Consider the following 17,457-nt stretch of genomic DNA (forward strand, 5'->3'; position numbering starts at 1 on the left):
AGGTATAAAGAGGCCTTTACATAAACTCTTGTGGTTTAAGCTTCTCCAAGGAAGTCATGTCCCAAGTCTGACTGATACTCTGCTCTTTTAGTCACAAAGACAAGACTGAGGTCCCAGAAGTGCCAGGTGGAAGAGGGGAAGCAAAAGGGTTTCTCAGCCTCCAGTGAGACCAAGAGTTGAGGGCAACCCAGTCTCTTGTAAACTCCCCTCTAGAAAAGCCAAGGGGTATGTGAAGACCATATTCTGAAGCAGGGGCTGCGTGACTGAATTTGAATTTCAGGACAAAATGTGCAGTTCAAGAGAAGAGCAGGCAGGGGCTTCCCTGGTGGCACAGTGGTTAGGCCTCCACGCTCCCAATGCAGGGGACCAGGGTTCGATCCCTGGTCAAGGAACTAGATCCCACGTGCATGCTGCAACTAAGAGTTCACGTGCCACAACTAAGGAGCCAGTGAGCCACAACTAAGGAGCCTGCCTGCTGCAACCAAATAAATAAATTAAAATATTTGTAAAAAAATAGGTTTCAAAAATTCAAAAAAAAAAAGAGAAGAGCAGGCATTTTCCTCAGCATGGCCTTTACCACATCTATGGGATTATCACAGGATACATGTGAACCCCCAGAACACCCCACTGTAACCCTCCTCTTGGTCCCGTTGGCAAAGGAAGTGGGTTCTAGATTGGACATTCCATGAATGTTTTATTCACTGCTGTGTGCCCAGGACTTAGAAGAGCTCATGGCAGATTGTAGGTGCTCAATAAATAAATATTGAAAGTATGGATGAATAAGGATATCAGCGAACTCACGTCATTCCCCTATGCTCCCCTTCCCCTGTTTCTCAATAATCCAAGTAGCAGTTAGAGCCAATTTAGGATCCCACACAGGTTAACAGTCAAGAGGAACTTTTTTTAAATTGAAATATAGTTGATTTACAATGTTGTGTTAGTTTCAGGTATACAGCAAAGTGATTCAGTTTTATAGATATATAATTCTTTTTCAGATTCTTTTCCATTATAGGTTATTACAAGATACTGAATATAGTTCCCTGTGCTATACAGTAAATCCTTGTTGTCCACCTATTTTATATATAGTAATGTGTATATGTTAATCCCAAACTCCTAATTTATCCTTCCCTAACCCCTTCTCCTTTGGTAACTGTAAGTTTGCTTTCTATGTCTGTGAGTCTACTTCTGTTTTGTAAATAAGTTCATTTGTATTGTATTTCTTGATTCCACACATAAGTGATATCATATGATATTTGTCTTTCTCTGTCTGACTTACTTCACTTAGTATGATAATCTCTAGGTTCATCCACGCTGCTGCAAATGTCAATGCCTCATTCATTTTTATGAATTGTGTATATGCACCACATCTTCTTTATCCATTTCTCTGTCGATGGACACTTAGGTTGCTTCCATGTCTTGGCTATTGTAAATAGCGCTGATATGAACATTGGGGTGTATGTATCTTTTCGAATTACAGTTTTCTCTGGATATATGCCCAGGAGTGGGATTTCTGGATCATACGGTAGCTTTATTTTTAGTTTTTTAAGGAATTTCCATACTGTTTTCCACAGTGGTTGCACCAACTTATATTCCCACCAACAGTGTAGGAGGGTTCCCTTTTCTCCACACCCTCTCCAGCATTTATTGTTTGTAGACTTTTTGATGATGGCCATTCTAACCAGTGTGAGGTGATACCTCATTGTAGTTTTGATTTGCATTTCTCTAATAATTAGTGATGTTGAGCATCTTTTCAGGTTGGCCATCTGTATGTCTGTTGGCCATCTGCATGTCTCCTTTGGAGAAATGTCTATTTAGGTCTTCTGCCCATTTTTTGATTGGGTTGTGGGTTTTTCTGATGTTGAATTGAATGAGCTGTTTGTATATATTGGAAATTAATCCCTTGTTGGTCCCATCATTTGCAAATATTTTCTCCCAGTACATAGGTTGTTTTTTAAGAGGAACTTTAAAAGGATGATTTGATTCATAAAATGCAACCTCTCTGAAATGCTTTGAGGCTACCAACTCAACCCAGAAGAACCAAAAGCTCAACAACTATGGAACCAAACTTCCTGGCCAGTAAGTTTCTCCATTGTTCTAAGGGTATTATTTGATTTTTGATACATCAAGCTGATAGAATCTGCTTCCATCAAAATGTTCCAAGTGGTATTGATTATTGATACTCCTAGAGCAACCCACCAATTTAAAAAAAAAAAAAGTAGCCTCTTTGAATTTACCTGTTTCTGCCCTTCATCATTCCCCCAGTCCTGGTGGTTAAAATCTTGAGGCTCACACTAATGCCACTGTTTCTTCTTAGGCCAAATGCCGTCAACCCAGGCTGTCTGGCCTTTCCTTTGTATTGCCTCTCACTCATTCCGACATTTGTGGTACTTGTCTACCTGATCTGGCTGCTCTCCAGACTCACCCCTTCCACCCATCTGACACATCCCAGCTAAATTTATGTTCAAAAAAACAAAATCTGAGCCCTCCTACCTCTCAAACTTATCTCCTGACTATTCACACACAGAGAGGCTGCTGTGGTCATCATAGATTTTGGGTTGTACATTTCTACACATATCGGATACATTTCGGTCTATGCTACCCTCCCTGCCATGACTGTCCCCTCACTTCCTCTTTACTCATCAATGTCACATTTATGTGATGAAATTGGAAAAAGGTTAGGACTTGAAGTCATATACTAGCTGCATGGTCTTAGGAAGGTTATTCAGCTGTGCTAAGCGTCAGTTTCCTGACGCTGTAAAATTAGAATAGTGAAAATCATTATAATACACAGCAGGATTGTTGTGGGAATTAAAGCCCTGTTATAAATTCTGAGTACAGTGCCAGCCACTCAGTAGGATACACAGGTTGTTCACCTCACTCTCTTTTTTTGAGTCTCTGCTTCCTTATCCATAAAATGAGGATACTAATAACATCCTCCTTGAAGGATTTTGTAGTGATCACATGGGACGTTTGCACCACCTTTTCTTCCGAGGCTGACACACAGGAGCCCACACCCGGATACCTTCCCCAAGCGCCTTGGTCTGCAGCCACATCTGCTGCCTGGACCATTCCACAGGAATTTAGCATAGACAGTCTCGAGATCTGGGGTTGCAGTTGTGCCGGGTTTTGTTTTGGCTTTCTCATCTATTCTTACCTTTCTCATCTGACTGAAAGCCCCTGAGCCAGGAATTATGTCTTCTAGCAGCTCAGGTTCCAAGGATCCTTACCCACAGAAGGGAATCAATCTTACTGCCCACGCCTGCTGCTGCTGCTGCTGGGGATGCCGGTGGGGGTGGAAACTCCAAGGGGCACCAGCTCTGGCTAAGTGTCCTTCTATCTCGGAGGCCCAAAAACCTATTGGAGACTGCTTTTCCTTCTCACCCATGAAGTGGGAACCATTCTGCCAGAGACTGCTGAGAAATGAGATCAGCAGAAGAAATAAGGGAAGAATTTGTTTATTGCTCTGCTCACGCATTAGTACATTCCAAACATGCATGATAAACCCTTTCTTCTTCCCTGGAGAAGGAAGGTGCAGGAGGAGATACAGGTGCTGACACTGCAGAGCTGCTTCTTGTTTTGAGGGAGTACATCTCCTTGAGGGATGCCCTGGCTCCACAGCTTAATGAGGGCTTTAACGATCCCCTTAGAACTCGAATACTCAGGGTGATACCTGCTCAGTTCCCAAACAGCTAGCATTTCAGCGGTCACACAGAGTTACGCTATCTCCCCTGCACTATTTTTACGTCTGCCCGGTACAATTTTTTGCTCACTCCCTACTCAACAGGCCAGCCACGATTTTCTTGTCTGGGAGCTGCGGCCTCTCTCTCAAACACCCTGGATTTAAATTAAGCAACATTCCCTCTACCTCCCATTTTTTCAGAACCAGCTCTTCCTTGACATTGATGAGAACCAGTTGAGAGTCAGGCTGGTAAGCTCTAATGTCCATGTCCATCTCTCCCCATCATTCACCTTCACCACCTGCCACAGAGCTGAATGAACGAGGAACTGATAGCTTTCAGGCAACATGAGATCCAAGGGCAAAAATGCCCACATGTATACCTTAGAAGTCAATTAAGTTGTTCTCAGTGTTTCCTTCTCTCTCAAATAAGCAGGATTAGAGAAATCCTACACACTTTGTGAAGTTTCATTGTGTGAAATCTTCACTTGTGTGAAGACTTTATCTACTAATGAGCTGGGACTAACAAGTATATAGGGAAAGTTCCAGAAGGCAAGAAACCTGAGTCCTGCTCTCATGAATAAATGTGGAGGGGCGACCTTGGGCAAGTCTCAGTTGCTTCTTGCTCCACACCTTCATCATCTTACCTCATTTACTGAGTGCAAAGGGCAACAGCTTCCTTGCCTGATAGAAGGGGCCTGGATCAGGTGATCTCTTGAGTTGCCTTACAGCTCTGGGGTCTGTAGTTGGCTTGGGAATAGCGGGAATAATGGCATGTTACAGAAGCTCTAAAGCAATGATTCTCAGCTAGGGTTAGCAGAGGGGTGAGAATCTTGGTTGCCATAATGGGGAGGAGGGGGCATGTGGATGGACAGCATGCTACTGATATCTAGTGGGTGCGGACACGGCTGAACAGGAGATAATACACAGACAGCCCCTCAACAAAGACTCACTGGGCCCAAAATGTCAATAGTCCTGAGGTTGATATACCTAAATTATCAAACCAGGAGTGGGGGAAAGATGGTGAAGTGAGTGTTGGAGTCCCAACATCCTTCTACCCTGAAGTGAGCCAAACTTATCATGAAGGTATAAACCTGGAGGTGGAGCAGGGGGAAAGCCTTGTGCTTCAGAGAAGAGAAGGGCATCATTTATATACACAGAAGTCAAGAAGTTTCTGCTAAAGGGTAGATGGATCCAGACTGAGAGAAAACACTGACTCCTGAATCCCAATTTTCCTTCCCTAGGAAGTGATGGGACTCTTCGTGTAAGCAAAGGAAAACCTGTCAGGATACTCTATAGTCCCTCATGTGGAGGGTTGAGAGCTGGAAGCAGGGCAGGCTGAGGGGCAATCAGGAAGACCTGCCTCCACTCAGTGTCCATACTGTCCCAGCTCATGGGCAGCATTCCAGTTAGCTAAGCCGTGAGGCCCAAGAGCAAACAAAGACACACGAAACCAAAAGCCTGCCAGCGGAAACAAGAGAGTTCTCTGCATGGGGATCCTCTTGATCCGTGGACTCGGTCTCTCCATCCTCCTTTCATCAGCACCTTCTTCAACTTACTGGCCAGTTGCTCCAGAACAGAGGTGATACCCACTGGTGCCAACTCATGCCCATAAGTGAAGTCTGGTTGCAGAAACCTGGCAATGGGTGTAGCAACTTCCGCAGCACAGAAAATAAAATTCACAGAGATGAATTTTCCTCACTGTGGTGCTTCAGGTGTCAGGTCCCTCCAGCATCTCCCCAGTCCACTAGATCACTACAAACATCATCTAAAAGCACCAGCCTGAGCTGAACATATTGGCAGGATGAATCTAACTGCATCCAGGAGGATGTGACAGGACCCAAACAAACATAGCCATCCTTTTCAGAGTAACTACTACACTGGAATAGTCCTCTTCTCATTCAAGGATGAGTAAACAAAAAACAAAACAAAAAACATAGGGACCATGAAAGTATTCTGCAGCATAAAAGAAAGGTAGACATAGCACAAAAGAGGTAGAAGAAAGCAATGTGGTAGCAAATCTTTAAATAGAAAGATTTACTGTTTAAAAAAAAATGCAGACAGCTGTTGCTTTCTTTGTTAATAAAATTAACACAAACTCTTAATTTTAAGAAATAAAAGGATGAAAGGACTAGACATAAAAAAAGTTAAAAAGAAGTCTGCAGAGTTAAAAGGTATAAAAATATACCTTTTAACTCCTTTCTGAGTATAAAAATACTACAACAGAATTTAAATCAATCTTTAAAAGAGCAGCATTGAGAATGCAGAAAATTAAATCATATGTAGAAGATAAACAAGAATTTTTCCCAGATGCAGAGCATAATGACAAAAAGAAAAACACTGAAAGGGGAAAGAATTTGTATGGGTGACAAAAGCACCCCAATACAAGGATGATTAGTTCTCTTTCACAAGAGACCAGCACAAGTAAATTAGAAGTCATACTATTAAAAGAATGTCAAAGAAGAACGTTTCCAGGAATTGAATAAGGATTACCTCGACCAAAAGAGTATGGTGGTAACTGACATCTGAGGCCAGGTCATAGAGATGCCGTGCGTTTTCTGCCTCGCTCTTGGAATGCTCGCTCTTGGAACCCAGCCGCCACGCTGTGAGAAAGGCAGCAGCCGCATGGAAAGGCCACGCGCAGGTGTCGGCTGATCACTCCAACTTAACGTCCCAGCCACAGGCAGGGTTAAATGCCAGACATGTGAGTGAGCCTTCAGATAGCTCCAGCCCCCAGCCAGCAGGTCAACTCCAGCTTTCAAATGCCCCCGAATGACAGTGTGTGCGGCAAGACGAGCTGCCCCTGCCAAGCCCCGGCCGAGCCGCAAGTTCATGAGCAAACTCAGTGATGATTGTTCTTTTAAGCTGCTCTGTTTAGGGGGTTCATTACACAACGGTAGACAACTTCAACCAACCCATAGCTTCCCAACCAAAAGGAGTTAAAACAGATATTAAGCACAGTGGCTCCTGCACAGTGACTTGCCGTGGCTGCCTCAGAAAGGAGATCTGAGCAATGCGGGGAGGTGGGGGGAGCAGGGGGTCCATCTGCGGATTCAGATTCGTGTCCTTCCCCCCCACCCCCTTCGTATCACAGAAGAGGCTGCCACTGAGCTGCTCTGGGCCCCGAGGACACTAAGTCTCCAGAGCGTCTCTCCCAAACGCCTGTGTGGTTATCTAAGAAATTCCCTGGCGATATCCTAGGGGTTGAAAGATCTTTTAGACAAGTTCTGTACGCACAGACACACACAACACCACAAAGTTATTTATATGACTAATAAAGACATCCTTGGAGAGTTCTTTTCCAATGGATCCAGGAGCCACTTAGATGGGATAAACAAGGGGGGTTGTCCTACGATACTTTAAACCAGCTTTGAACTGAGGCAAACTGCAACTCCCCAAGATGTTGGGGGAAGGGAAGGGCAATGCCAAGCACCGGGGGATCTGAATCTTCTTGGCAACCGATGCCCCATTCCTTGTGGTTCCCAAAGTCTTCCTTCACTGCTTCCTGTGGACAGGGACTCCCCACCTGCCTTGGGCCACCTCCACCAGTAGGACCTGGGGCAGCGCCCAGGAGCTGGTAAGAAACGCTTCCAGGCAGCCCCACCTCCAGTCCCATCCGGGCTGACTCATGCCTAACGTGCTCCCTCTGAGAGCGAGAGGGGCTGTGTAAGACACACGACACCACCATGTGACTTGGAGGCTGGGGGCAGGGAAAAGGAAAGCGCTGAACCTTTCAAACACAAAAACAAGGGGTTTAACACGCAGTGGCCAAGTACACTAAGTTTATTCCTGCCCACCAAGTGGCCGCACAGAGCCCACTGAAAACAGAGGTGTCCCCTTTACGGCAGACAATGAACTTCAGTGGAACTTAAAACCGTGGTAGAAGAGAAACAAAATTTGCCCATGTGGCTCGGCAAACAAGGCAGGGGGAGTGGAGGAGACCCTCACCAGCCTTTCTGCTCTCAGGCCCCAGGATCACGCCTGCACCCGGCCCCGCTCCCCTCCAGGCAAACCCCAGGGCCAGGCCTGGTCCCCGTCACCATCACTCTCCGTGCTCCCCTCGGCCTGCGGACCGCAGGAGTCTTCGCCACCTTTTCCTGACTGACCATGATGACAAGTGCAGAGGGCTGCTTTCATTTAAGAGTTTTACAGCAAATTCTAGGAGGAAACTGACAGAGGGCCTCCATAACAATCACAAAGGAGAGTAACAGACATCTAGAAATCTTACCGAGTTTTAACATCTCAGGAGGAGGTGGACCTGGGGCAGGGCTGCATGGGAGGGACTGGCCGAGTCCTCCCTGAGGGCTCGCAGAGGAGCAAGCGCTGAGTAGTGGCTCGTCCTCTAACCGCCTTCTCTGCTCTGCTCTGCCACTTCCTCTGAAGCTTCATCACGGTCTTCACTGTCAGATGACAAATATATATATATATATATATTTAGATAATGCACCCACAAGAAACCATTGTTCACTTACTCCTTCCCACTTTACATGTCAGGCTGGTATCACCTGAAACCCCAAGGACTTAGCATCTGGATGATCACCAGGCTGGAGGATTTTCCTGCTCTTTCTAATCCTCTCTTCTTTTTCCCCTCTGCTGCCTCTAGCCAAGAACATCTTTTTCTTCCCCAAGATATCAACATAATTTTTTGAGCCTCTACTCCCTACTTGGCTTTTAGTCTCCCATGCGCTGGTACTCTCCACCCAGAGTCCTACCAGCCCCTCTTCCCATGCCCTGCGTAACAGACTTCACTTCATACCCCCAGGGATTCCCGGGCCCCCCAGGCCGTCAGTGGCACCATTACATGGAGCCTCCACTTGCACCCATGTGCTCTCAGGAAGGTCTCAGGACTAGCTAAGGATACCCACAGCCTGTAACACGGAGAGAAATAATGGTAAAGCATTCAAACATCAGCTATGGTCCTAACAGAGGCTTTGCGTCCAGTGAGTGAATTCGTCTGCCTGCTGTAGAAAAAAAGGAATGATTATAGCTAACACTTAATAGTTCTTTCTATATGTCAGGCACTGTTCTAAGCATTTTACATACATTAACTCTTTTTGATCCTGATACCTACCCTGTGAGGTTATGGATATCCCCATTTTACAGAAAAGAATTTGGGGCACAGAGAGATCAAGCAACTTGCATGTAAATCTCCCAGCTATAAACGGCAGAACCAGGATTCAAATTTGGGCAATCTAGCTCCTGAGTCTGAACTCTTAGCCATTATGCCATACTGCCAAGAAGACCTAGAAGAGAAGGATCTGGAGAAAACCCAAGATTACCCTTCATAGTAGAAAGTACAATAAATAGAGTCAGAAATCAGCAGTGGCACAAAATAGCCACGTGATGTGTGACAAAATATTTAACTCCCTCTACTTAAGTATCTTTGTCTGTAAATAGGAAGAACTATACTAACTCTCAGGATAAATGTGAGGATTAAATAAGAGCATACGGGCATAAAGGAAAGGTGTTTTAGGAATTGCACTCCATTGCTTAATAAGAGAGGCCAAAAATAACAGATGCGGGCTTCCCTGCTGGCACAGTGGTTGAGAGTCCACCTGCCAATGCAGGGGACACGAGTTCGTGCCCCGGTCCGGGAGGATCCCACATGCCGCGGAGCAGCTGGGCCCGTGAGCCATGGCCGCTGAGCCTGCGCGTCCGGTGCCTGTGATCCGCAACGGGAGAGGCCACAACAGTGAGAGGCCCGCGAAACCGCAAAAAAATAAATAAATAAAATAAAATAACAGATGCTTCAACAAGATAAAAATTTCTTTAGCTCACGAATTAAAAAAAAAAAAAAGAGGTGGATGTAGGCAGTCCTCAGCTGGTACTATAGCTCAACACTATCATTAGGGATCCAGATACCTATCTTTCTCTACAATTCTTTGTACCACCCTCAAGGTTGCCTCATGATCCATGATGGCTGCTGCAACTCTAGCCATCATGTCTACTTTCCAGGGGAAGTGGGGAGTTAAAGATTTTTTAAAGCCTGCATTAGTTGATTGTCTCCCTTTTAAGGCACTTTCCCAGAATTCCCAGCCAACAACTTCTTACACTTCATTAGTTGGAACTTAGTCACGTGACCATATCTAGCAGCCAAAGCAGCTGGGAAATATGGCCTCATTACGGAGCACACTGCCATCTGAATGCAATCAGGGTTCTGGTACTAAACAAAACGGGGATATGAAAATTGGTTGGGCAAAAGCAGTCTCTGGCCATAGAAGGGCTCTAAATTTTATTGAGTATCAACTCCCTGCCGTACAATTCACATAAATTCTTTTCATTTAATCCTCATAGTAACCCAGAAAGATTTGAAAGTTATCATTACATTTACAGATAAATAATGGGATCAGAGAGAATAAGCAAGCCAGCCCCACACACAGGGAAATATTTAAACCAGATCTAACTTCAAAACTTGAACTCTATCCACAACCATTCAGCCTTCAAAGTTTCCTCCAAGGAAAAACATTTTGCCAAAGTTCAAACACAGAGCACATCTTCCAGACTTCTGTTGTATCAATACTTAAAATTATCTCTCAATTTCTTCCCTGGAGAATGTGAAGGAGTAACTTCAACTACACTGTAAGAACTACAGAAATAGAGCTGCATACCACTTCAGTTGGTAACATTCATGAACACACACACACACACACACACACACACATGTCCCAGTTACTGATGTATCCATACTTGAAGAGCACTTCCTGGCCTCTCTCTCCGCAGGCCTAAAATGGCGTTTGTGCGGCAAGCAAACCATCAATGTGATTAATACCTAGGCCGCAAGTTCCAGCCCCCTTTCCTGCAGCCACAGATTGTTTATATCAGAAAGACAAGATAATCTTTATGTTTTCTATCCTTTTGATCAGTTCTGAAAGGAGGTACGGCAGAGAACACAGGCGCACCACCTCAGAGCCTGTGACTGCATGCGCACGCTGCGTCCACTCCTGAAGTCACAGTGCTGGAAGAGGGAGGAGGTGCGACGCAAGGGAGGGAGTAGCCCTGTCTAAACCGTTGGGAACAGGCTCTTCAACACTTTGTGCTCAGTCTCAATAGAAGCTTCCATGCATTTCGCTTCCCTGCCTAAATGGAAGACAATCCCAATTTGCACAAACTGGGCATAAACGGTTGCCATTACAGTCTTCCTACAAAGTGTCCCTCAGGACATGTAGACTCACTCCTGAAGGTGGGACCCTCATGCTTTGCAGGCATCCAGCACCTCAAGACAAAAGCCTTTTCAAGTGCCCTAAAATACTACTCCCCAGCCCCACAGCAGCGGCACGGCAGGTACTTTGGAAGAATTCAGGTCTTGTCTTCCACATCAGAGATGTGCATATGATCTATTAGGATTCTTTCCTGAGAGCCGATTTTGAGAAGGGAGAATGGGGACAACACAAAGGTGGAAAAAGGCAGCCTGGTGCTTAAAGGTGAACTTCTTCACCTTTCCAGTTTTTCTTTCGGATTAATCTGAAAATTTTTCATACACTTAACACAGCTTTTCTGAAGGAAAGAGTTTTGATGACTGAAGAAAGAGGTAAAAAGAAAAGGCTGGGAAGGGGGTGGTATTTTCAAAGTACTGAAAGCATGAGGAAGGGGGCAGGGTGAAGGAGACAAAAGAGATGAGAGAAGAGGCATCTGACAGTCGGCGCAGGAAGGGGTGGGCGTGTGGGGGACATCTGGGAAGCAAGAGAGAGAATTGAAAGGAAGCCTAGGACTCTACCTTTCTACTGCACGTACCTTTCTACTGCACGGCATCCCCTGGAACTGGCACTGAACCATAACAGACAGCTGATTCTCAAAGGCTGAAATTGTACCGGGGTTACATGGACGCCTAGCAGTGATGCTGGAGGGCAAAACTTAACAAAGGAAATACAGGATGGGGGTATTTCAGGCCAATAATATATATAGTTGAAGGCTTGTCCGAGGGGTTCATGTGCTCTCTATACCAGGTGGGAGCCACCCCTAACAGATGACATGAAGTCAGAGTGAAAGAGCCTCCAAATGGTGTTTCCCAGATTTTTGACACATTTCAGTGCTTCTCCTAGACCCAAGCAAGCGGAGTCCTGCCTTGGACACCCACTGTGGCTATAACCAGTTTCCACGGGGTAAGGAGTCTTCGTGGCCAAGGGGCACTCACATCCCGCTTCTAGACCAATCTCTGCGTGCTGAGGATCCTGGAACTTCTTGCCCAAACATCCCCAAGCCTGCTTGCTGGGCCTGTGAGGGTCTCCTCCCAGGTCTGTTCTACCGAGAATGGGCTGCATAGTTGGCAAATGCCACATAAGCCCCAGGGGCAGCTAACTGAAGGGGAGAGCGGGAAGAACTCAGATGTGGGCACGCCAGGCCCCTCCTGGTGCTCGTTGGAGTTGATGCCGGGAAGGGAAAAGGATGGGTGATGTCTGGGAACCAGACTTTGAAGATTTTGAAAAGTCGAAATTTAAACCTGGCCTTGCAGTTCATTATTAAGATATGTTTGTCAAGATAGAAAGATAGAACATATTTTATTTAACATTTTGTAGCTTGACTTATAACTTTCACTATTTAGACGTAAGATATATGGGCTTCTATTTGTACTCTCGTCCTGGGCCCTGCAAGTCTGAGGGTGGGCCCACTGGATTTCACGTAAATCTCTTCACTCAAGCAGGAGGCAAACACTAGAACCAAGGGCAGGACACAGTGTGGGGAAGGTGGGCAGGTGGGTGGGGGAGGGCATCTGTCCAGGCTGTCACCAACAATCTTTGTGCCCTGCAGCCAGAAATAACGTCCCCTCTGGTATTCAGAGTACTCTTCTGTTTTTTATTTTATTTATTTGTTTTTTTTGCCTGCGGGATCTTCGTTTCCTGACCAGAGATCAAACCCGTTCCCCCTACAATGGAAGCGCAGAGTCCTAACCACTGGGCAGCCAGGAAGTCCCTCAGAGTTGTCTTAAGGTTATGGGGCTAGAAGTTCCATTACGTTTCAACACTCAGCAACCAAGGAAATCTAGGGTCTGAGTCACCTACAGGGAGATACAGCAGGCAAGGGTTTTTCTAATCTTAAGCTACCACGAGAATTAATGCAGAAAGAGTTCCAATATCCTGTTTCTGCATTGTTCATTTTCCATTGAGAGAACTATTTTTAACAGAACCCTGAATAATAAGAAGAAAACTCTCCACAGACCTATAGCTATGGAAATTCTTACACTCCAGGACCCACATGGTCACATTTTTCTGTGATTAGTACAAGGTTTTTCAGATAAGTGTTTGCTTGTATTGTAGAAACAGTTCCAAAATCAATAAGGAACATTATACCTTATCGCTCCCCAGAGGGAAAAACAATAAAGAATTTTGCAAACCATGTCTGGGAGGCTAAGCAGTGCATACATTCAAGTCTAATACGGAACAACCACAGCCCGGAGACAGCACATCAAACCTCACTGTGGGAGCCAGTTCTTCCAACCAGGGAATCAGCCCAGAGAAACCACAACACAGGAAGAGAAGACTAACAGATGATTTCGTTTTCCTTACCACCTGCATTCAACCCAAATAGGGGAGGGCATCAGGAAGTGAAGACCCCGTTAAAATTTATGGGAGTCTATGGCTTCCTTGAGAGAGCAAACTGGTTTCTGTTTGAGTTATATTATAACTCTTTCATTTTTAAAACTGGATGAAGAAGTGCATAGAACAATATATGGTAGGGAAGTGGCAGCTCAAAGCATAGAGATAAATCATATCAAATGAAAATAAAAGAGAACTAGTCAGGGGCAACAACATGTAGGATGGTACAGCAGTTTGTAGAAACCAAAGAAAGACAGATTATTCATTGCAATAGAGGCAGTCTGAACCATGACAATGGCATTGGGAACAGAAGAGTGGGATGTGGGTTTGAGAGGTGTTAGGAAGAAAGAGTTTTGATGTCGCATTTGGAGAAAGAAAAAGGAATAGCCCAAAATAATACAAAACATCGGCTTCTGGTGAATTGAGGAATGACACCACCAACAGAAATGAAGACGCCTGGGAGCGATCAGGAAGAGTCAGTGTTTAGATGCAAGTTAAAGGTGGTGGCTGGACGCGTAGGTAAAGCTGTGCCACAGGCATCGGGAGATTAGAGGTGGAAGCCAAGGAAAGAACACGTAGCTTGAGCCTTGGATTTGGGAGTCATTCAAAATTGGGGTCAGAGATGAAATCACAAAAGCAACTGTATGTAAGAGGGAAATGTGAATAAAGCTTAGAGGACTATGGGTTAAACCCACTGTCGTAGAATGTAAGAAGAAAATGATGCTGGAGGGGGAAGGGAGGGAGGGAGGGAGGAAGGGAGGAAGGAAGGAAGGGAGGGAGGGAAGGAGGGAGGGAGGGAAGGAGGGAGGGAGGGAGGGAAGGAGGGGGAGAGGGAGAGAGAGAGAGAGAGAGGGGGAGAGAGAGAGAGAGAGAGAGAAAGAAAGAAAGAAAGAAAGAAAGAAAGAAAGAAAGGAAGGAAGGAAGAAGGGAAGGAAGAAAAGAAAGGGAAGGAAAGGGAGAAGAGGAGAGGAGAGAAAATGGTATCTGGAGAGCTAGAAAGAGAACCAGAGCAGGAGATTTAAGAGAGAGAGAGTTTCAAGAAGAGGAATGCAGCCAAGTTTAAGTGAAGGAGAAAACAACCTGAGAAAACATATAAAGATCTTCATATTGGAGGTGACCTTTGGAGAAAATAAGTTAGAGGAAAGATCAAAGCTAATGCCAGGGGAGAAAAAAAAAAAAAAAAAAAAGCTAATGCCAGGTCGACAGGTTGAAGATAAGAGCAGAGGAATTAGAATTTGCAGGTGTGTACTACTTGTTTGAGAAGTTAGGCACAGAAGGGAGGACAGCCAGGAGGTCGGCAGCAGGGTCATGTGAGCATGATCCTAAGGAGGGGGACAACCAGCCAAGTACCTAGAACACCTAAGATGGCAGGTGACTGGGGCTCATTCTTGTTCCAGGAATGCCAGAAATGAACAGGTTACCCCACAGCCTCTGGGAACGTGCCAAATAACCCCCATGGTTGTCCAATCCTGCTTCCCTGCTATCGGAGCTGATTAGACTTGAGTGTCTGGAATGTGCCTGGATTTTCTCAGAGAAATGAGCAACAGAAACACAAGACATTGTGATAAGCAACACATGCATATGAAACAAAAGTTGGCCCAAGCAATTCCAAAGGTAAAGGTTGATCTTTATGGGAAATGACTCAAATATCCTCCTGGATCTATTGAAATGGGGCTTTCACAGACTTGAGTACAATAGGCTATCAGCATGAACTTGAGGCACAGGAAACCTAAACCTAAACGACCACAGCACAGCCATTCCATTTAGGTGACCCAAGACAGGTTCCTCAACCTCTGAGCTTCCATTTTCTTATCTGAGAAAAAGAATAGTATCTCCCTGACCTATTATACAGGGTGTTGGGAAATGAAAATACTTTATAAACTACAGAGGTCTCTACAAATGTTTATTTTGTAATTCTTTTATTGTTTCATTGAGACCAATAAAACTGTGTTCTTAACGGTCTCAGAAATGTGAAGCATTAGTTTTAAGTTTTGTGTATCATGATAAAGTTGCATCAAAGCTGCACTGAAGGCTACTGTCTGAAATATCCAAAATTGAAGGTGAAATAGATTAAGGAAAGTAAAGAAATTAGGTCAGAAAGACTTTTTTCCCATAAATAATGCTTTGGTTTATAAACCTACCTCTTTCTCTGAGTTAGAATGCTCTGGACAAATAACGGTGCCTTCAAAACTCAAAATCTGAGGGTGTGACCATGCTTAGTATAAGGTCCCATTTGCTTCACTGGGCAGAGAAGGAGCTATAAGTCAACTGTATTTGACCTTCTTCTTTATGATATCCCTTAGCTAGCTCTCAGATGCATTTATTGAGTGTCTACTACATCTTGTTTTCATCCTCAAAATAACCTGGCAGAATTCAGAAATATAGGTAATTTACTCCAAAACATCTAGATATTAGTTGGCAGAATCTGGATTTGTGTCCAAATATGCCTGATTCGAGGTTTATTTTAAGCACTGTGTTACTGTGGCTATTTCTATATGACAAGAAAATCAGAGGACAGTTTACTCTCCCCACCTCCAGCTCCTTCCACGTAAAACAAGAAAACTGTACTTCAAGTGATTCCCTGGGTCCATGGGTCATGGAATCAGCCCCTCAGTGAGCTGCACTGTGATTTCAGTGACCAGTATGGCAAAGGCCCATACACTATGGGCACAAAGAACTGTAGAGACCTCCTCCCTCCAGCAAAGTGTGGTTCCCAACAATAACACAGGCCAAAGAAGAGGCCATTGCCTCTAACCTGGTCATTTTTCTCCCCAGAGAGTCTGCCTACTTCTGTCCTCAAGAAGAGCCAGTGTTTCCATTGATCCCACTAACAGAATGACCTTGCAACTGTGTTTGCTGAGTCAGCTTCTATTTACTACCTAATATTCCAGCTTTGTCCATATGCCCAGGAGCCTTGGCAATAGGAGGTGTTTGCAAGTCTCATAAATAATTATATGCAATATTAACTGCAGTCCATTCCTATTACATCAGGTCCCATTAAAATAAAGAGAAAAAAATGCTGATTCTTTTCCCAGAGCACTGCATCATGTGCTATAAAGTATTACCTTATTAGGCAAAATAGGCAAATGGATTTGGGCTTTTTTTAAGACCCTCTCCCCTAATTCAAATAAAGCCTTTCTGTTGTAAAAACTCTTTGAAGATTTTGTTACTACTTGTTGTTATGAGTGCCTCTCCTGTTACAGATTTGAGCTGAGGCTAATGATGCTGAAATACCAAAGGAAACTCCTTATGAGTGGAATACATCATCTTTCCATATGCAATTGAAAACTCACATTTGAATATTTGCCTTTGAGAGTTTCTGCCTGATTTCACAAGATGAAACTCCACATTTTCCCCTAGATCAGCCTCTGTCTCCAAAGTAATTTCTATTTGATTCAAAATGTGTTTACCGTGCTCCTCCTTTTGTCCATTTTCATAATGAGAGAAATTTATTTTTTTAATTAAAAAACAAATTATTGCCTAATAATGTCTTGTATGGTGTTTTCTGGTTGACAGAGCATTTTGACAAACATTACATTATTTAATTTTGTGTTATCCTTGCAAAAACTGAATGAGGTAAATATTATTATAGTGATTTTCCAGATAAGAAAACTGAGGCTCAGAAAATTGCAGTTCTGTGCCCAAGATCACAAACCACTGTAAAGAGTCCAATCCGGTTATTGACAGAAACTGCCAGTTGTCCCCTAATATAGTCTCTCTCTTTCCTCATTGAGTAACAGAACCCCCAAATTCCAGCTAGGCATGTGGCCACCCAGGGAAAAAAGACTACATTTCCCAGACTTCCTTGCAGCTAGGCAGGACCAAACCATTGATTTCTGTCCAATGGTATTTAAGGGAAAAAGGCATATGCAACTTCCAGGAAGGGACCTGTGAGAGGTATCACGCAGTCTTTTATACTTTGCTTCGTCCTACTCACTGGATTGTGGACATGATGGCAGGAACAGGAGCAGTTATCTTGGACGATGAGATAACCCTGGCTGTGGAGGTCCTGCATGGCAGAGCCACAGACAGAAGAAGCCTGGGTGCCTACAGACTTTGTGGCATAAAGCAGCCATGCTACCCTGGACAGCCTACATCCTGACATTAATATGAGAAAGAAATATGAGAGTGAGATAAAAGAGCAAATTCCTGCCTTGTTTAAGCTATTGCTGTTTTGATTTTACTACTACTTTAACTGAACCTAACTTTAACTGAGAACTAAGTCCTAACTGATAAGTAGTTTGCTTCTCT

The sequence above is a fragment of the Orcinus orca genome, chromosome 3 (genome assembly GCF_937001465.1).
Source record: "Orcinus orca chromosome 3, mOrcOrc1.1, whole genome shotgun sequence".
NCBI classification, from domain to species: Eukaryota; Metazoa; Chordata; class Mammalia; order Artiodactyla; family Delphinidae; genus Orcinus; species Orcinus orca.